The sequence below is a fragment of the Setaria viridis genome, chromosome 1, assembly GCF_005286985.2.
Source record: "Setaria viridis chromosome 1, Setaria_viridis_v4.0, whole genome shotgun sequence".
Lineage (NCBI taxonomy): Eukaryota > Viridiplantae > Streptophyta > Magnoliopsida > Poales > Poaceae > Setaria > Setaria viridis.
Window position 1 is genome coordinate 21,201,243 of NC_048263.2, and position 5,731 is coordinate 21,206,973.

At 48.1% G+C, this 5,731-nt stretch overlaps 1 pseudogene; it reads left to right on the forward strand.

Moving 5' to 3' along the window:
- Positions 1-3,913: 3,913 nt before the first annotated feature.
- LOC140221626 (uncharacterized) lies at positions 3,914-5,484 on the forward strand (annotated as a pseudogene).
- The last annotated feature ends 247 nt before the right edge of the window (positions 5,485-5,731 follow it).

Below are 5,731 nucleotides of genomic sequence, written 5' to 3' on the forward strand. Positions count from 1 at the left end.
TTGAACTGGCTGGCTGCTATTGATTGATACCAGAGCCCGAGCCTTTGTTCCTTTTTTTCATGGTCAAAGTCGATTTTGTTCTGATACAATCAGTACTATATCATTGTTGACTCGGTCAAATTTGGCATATACACTACCGGAAACAGTAAATTCGCCGAGTGTAAAAATTTTGCCGAGTGCTTTCTTTCGGGCACTCGGCAAACAGCCTATTTGCCGAGTGTATTCAACGGGGCACTCAGCAAACATATTACACTCGGCAATAAGGTCGTTTGCCGAGTGCCATAAATACGACACTCGGCAAACCACACATAGACACTCGGCAAAGGTCCGACACTCGGTAAATAAACGGCGCGTGCGCCGACACTCGGCAAAGAGGCCGTTCACCGAGTGCCACCCGCCCACACTCAGCAAATCAAGAAGGTCGCCGAGTGCCACTCCAAGACACTCGGCAAACATATTACTTCGCCGAGTGCCTCACTCTGGACACTCGGCAAACACAAGACTTCGCCGAGTGTTTCGTTTTGCACTCGGCGAACAAAACAAAATTTTCGTTCCCTGGCCTCTACACTTTTTATACTCCCCACGTAGGAGATTTTGTAATCCATAATAAAAGTTGGTATATTTTGTGGTCTGTTTGCTATTTTTAATAAAATGATTGCATTAATAGGAATTTTTTTATTCATGTCAGATTTTAACTGCAGGTACATGAAATGATGGATTATAATCAGTGGAAAAATTATATCCATATTATGGAGTCCGGATTGAGGTCTCAACTAGGAAATGAAAAGAAATTTTGAACATTGTTTTTAAAAAACACGACCACGAACGTGTGGTTGAATGGTTGTTAAATTCTAAAAAAAGCAAACGAAATCTGAAAATCACAAGATTTGTCAATATGTCATGATATTATGTGTGGAGGTTGTGGTAAAAAATTGAGAAGGTTTCGCCCAATTTTTGGCATATGATGCTTAGAAGCCGACTCATCTCCTGGAAGGATTCATAGAAGTTAGAGAGGACACAATAAGATTTGTAGTCCAAGTGACACTTGAGTTAAGGTTTGGCTTCAAATATTTTTGTATAGGCAACATACAACACAAATTGGTTCGTGTCAAAATTTGGAAATTTTTCAGATGCGTTTACTATTTTTTATTGATTAAATGCAATTACAGATTTTTAGTAGATATAAATGCAATTTGCGCTATAACTGCATGAAATAATAGAACATTATCAGTAGAAAAATAATTTAACCATTGTTGAGTGATGTTGATACGATTTTGCCCAAGTATATTAGAAAAAGTTCAGTAAAATACGTCATTTCATGTACACTTTGCCGAGTGTCTAGAGAAAACACTCGGCAAAGATAATATTTTGCCGAGTGTATACAAAGAGGCACTCGGCAAACTAGATGCACGGGCCCACTGCCCAGGCCGCGGTTCAAATAAAAAAAAAATCTAACTTAACTTTGCCGAGTGCCCTCGATCTGGGCACTCGGCAAACAATACAACTTTGCCGAGTGCCCCCGATCTGGCACTCGGCAAAGTACTTGCCCGGCGCAAAATTTTTGGGCGGCAGTTAAAACTTCTCTTTGCCGAGTGCCAGATCGCGGGCACTCGGCAAAGATTCGAAGTTATCCAACACTTAGTTCCGTCGATTCATTTCATTCCACATTTCATTCCGCCCCCGCCGCCGCCTGTTGCCCTGCCCGCCGGCCGCCCCGCCAGCCGCACCTCCGCGCCCCGCACGCCCACCGCCCCGCTGGCCGCCACCGCCCCGGCCCCGGCGCCTCCCCCGCCGGCCGGGCCGCCACCGCCCCGGTTCCGGCGCCTCGCCCCGCCCGCCGCCTCACCTGCGCCCCCGACCCGCCCCTCGCCCCCGGCGCCGGCGCCCCCTGCCCGCCACCCTGCCCCACCGGCCGCCCCCGCCCCGGCCCCGGCGGCCCCGCAACTGACACGCCCGGCCCCGGCGCCTACTACCCGGCCCCGGCGACCCCTACCCGGCCCCGGCGCCCCCTGCCCAGCGGCCCCTGCCCGGCCCTGGCGCCCTTCCCGGCGGCCCGCCCCATCGGCCGCCCCCGGCCCGGCCCCGGCGCCCTCGGCCCCGGCGCCCCCTGCCCCGACGCCCCGGCCCACCGGCCGCCTCTACCCTGGCCCCGGCGGCCCCGCCACCGGCGCCCCCGGCCCGACCCGCCCGTGGCCTCCTGCCACCGGCATCCTAGGGCCCTTGTGCCCTACCCCAGACGCTCCCGCCGTCGCCAAACGTCTCATCGCCTCTCTAGGCTGGCGTCCTCACCCTCCCGGTAATGAAAATTTGTTTTTGAAGTTACAAAATTAGAATTAGAAAGTAGGTTAAAATTAGAAATGAGAAATTAGAAATTAGAGGTGGTAGAGCTTTAGTTGTAGAAATTAGACAATGATGTTTGGCTTGGCAATCTAAGGTATAAGAATGTTTGTGGAAGTCGGCCATCGTGCTGTTCCTTCTTCTGTACATGTGGTTGTTGGCGATCGTGCCGTTTCATTTGATGCAGGTTATGGAAACCTCCACGTGCAGGGGAGGTGCTGCCAAAAATTTTAGTTGACAGTTGTATGTTCTTTTTTTTGCAGGAGAGGCTACGTTACCGTCCTCGAGTCGTCACTTTGTACGATAGCAAGGTGAGTCATCGTACACCTCTATTTCCGTATGATGTTCGTATATCACGTAACCTAGTTAGGCGTCTCCCGTTCGAAAGAGATACGGTTGGAAATATGTAGATGTTTGCATATTTATAACCGTATCTATTTCGAATTGTCCACGTTACTTTGGACAGCACGAGGATGTGTAGGTGGGTTTAGTTTCCATAGTCTACTCCGATCCGAGTTAGAGTTTCGGCAGCACCTCCCAATTGTTCTCCGGATACACAATCTCTATTCCAGGACGTGTATTTGGAGAACAGCGGGGAGGTGCTGCCGAAATTCTATCTCGGGTTGGAGTAGACCATGGAAACTAATCCCACCTACACATCCTCGGGTGGGATTAGGACCTATCTTCACCTAATAGACAATATAGGAACGTGTAGATGCAACGTGAGTTTTTATATTACTCGCTGATATGCTAGAGGATGGAGGATCGTCAGTGGATGTACACGGGCTGATCTTGTCAGAATTCGTTGACCGATGAATGGATAAACAAGACCGATGCTTTCTTGGAACGAGCATTTGTAAGGATCAAAGGAGGAGGAGATACTTGGTGTCCGTGTAGCAAATGTGCAAACATGCGTCGGCAAACCAAGTTAGAAATGGGTAAACATCTTGTTAGGCACGGATTTACGTCATACTATACCATATGGATCTACCATGGTGAAGTCGATCGTGGGTGGGACGAGGTCATCAGACCACGTATCGAGCAATATGATGATGACGCCGGGGTGGGAGACATGTTAGATGACTATCATGAAGCTCGTAGGGAGGAGGAGCCCGAGGCTACCGCAAAGGCGTATTACGACATGTTGTGTGTGGCACAGCAACCCCTTCACGAGCATACCAAGGTCTCTCAACTGGATGCCATTGCACGTCTAATGGCTGTGAAGTCCCAGTTTAGCTTGAGTCGAAACGCCTTCGATATTATGTTGACAGTTTTGGGGAGCCTGCTCCCGGAGGGTCACATCTTGCCAAAGTTTGTGTATGAGGCACAAAAACTTCTTCGTGCACTTAAGATGCCGTACGAGCAGATACATGCTTGTCCGAAGGGATGCATCTTATTTAGAAAGGAATATGCGGAAGCAAAGTACTACGTAAAGTGCGAATCGTCTAGGTTCCTGTAGGTAGACTCTGGTGACGGTCAGAAGAAGCAGGTTGCAATTCCTGTGAAGATCCTTTGGTACCTTCCCTTCATACCGAGGATCCGATAGCTTTACATGTGTGAAGAATCCGCGAAACAAATGACATCGCACAAAACCGGACGTCGATACAATGCTGAGAAGCTGGTACACCCATCCGATGGCGAAGCCTGGACAAAGTTTGATGCAATTTATCATGAGAAAGCTCGAGAGGCTCGTAATGTACGTGTTGCGCTCGCAACAGATGGGTTCAATCCTTATGGAATGGCTGCCGCCCCGTACACCTGTTGGCCTATGTTCGTTATCCCCCTCAATCTCCCCCCTGGTGTTCTCTTTCAGCGACAGAACATATTTTTATCGTTGATAATTCTAGAACATCCAGGGAATAATATGAGTGTGTACATGGAGCCTCTAATTGATGATTTGGTCCGTGCATGGGATGAAGGGGTATGGACATACGACCGTGCTACAAGGACAACCTTCAAGATGCATGTTTGGTACCACTACTCCCTGCATGACTTGCCAGCATATGGTATTTTCTGTGGCTGGTGTGTTCACAGGAAGTTCCCATGCCCAGTATGCAAGGCTTCTTTAAAATTCATTTGGTTGACGAAGGGTGGCAAATATTCTTCATTCGACAAACATCGACAATTCCTTCCTCCTGACCATCCTTTCAGATGAGATATTAGAAATTTTACGAAAGATGTCGTAGTTAACGACCTTCCACCGCAGATGCTGACCTTAGCCGCGGTTCGTGCTCAGTTAGGCGCTCTTGAGGTCAACAATCATGATGGTGGTTTTGTGGGATATGGCGAGCAACATGCTTGGACTCAGAGATCGTGCTTGTGGAACCTCCCCTATTTTGATGATCTTCTTCTCCCACATAACATTGATGTTATGCACACTGAAAAGAACATTGCCGAGGCAATTTTTGGTACAATTATGGACATTTCTGACAAGACAAAGGATAACGTTAAGGCTAGAGTGGATCAAGCAATGTTATGCAACAGACCAAAGCTAGACATGGCGCCTCCCAAAGCCGGCAAGTTGTGGAGAAAACCTAAGGCTGATTTCGTCCTGACGAGGGTCCAAAGGAGGGAGGTATTAGAATGGTTCCAAACGTTAATGTTCCCTAATGGGTATGCAGCGAATCTGAAGAGGGGAGTGAATTTAGCTACTATGCGAATCAACGGGCTCAAAAGTCATGATTATCACATATGGATTGAGCGCCTACTTCCGGTGATGATCATGTGTGGCAGATGCTAGCGGAGTTGAGTAATTTCTTCCGCCAGCTTTGTGCTAAGGAGTTATCTCGGACCGTGGTTGCCGAAATGGAAAGAATGGCGCCTGTGTTGCTCTGTAAGTTGGAGAAAATCTTTCCTCCTGGCTTCTTCAATCCGATGCAGTATATGATTTTACACCTCCCGTATGAAGCATGAATGGGGGGGGCCTGTGCAGGGCCGTTGGTGCTATTCAATTGAGAGATGTCAAAAGGTTCTTCGAACTAAATGTAAAAACAAATGCAAAATTGAAGCCTCTATTGCAGAGGCATACATTCTGGAGGAGGTGTCAAACTTCACAACAAAATACTATGTGACAACCTTCCTAGCGTGCATAATCCACCGCCTCATTACAATGACAACGAAGTTGAATCGAGCCTTAGCCTTTTTCGAGGACAACTTGGAAGTGCAAGTGGTGTGACACAGAAAAAATTGAAACATAAAGAGTGGCGCACTATCATGCTGTATGTATTGACCAACCTATCCGAGGTGGAGCCGTACATACTGTAAGTTCTGAATAAATTAGTTTTTTCTCAATTTGTCAGTATTCTTCGTCCAACTCTCATGTTTCTCATTGGTACAGGGAATTCCATCGTAACTTCTGGCGTAATTCAAGGGAACCTACCCCGCACGAAGCCGA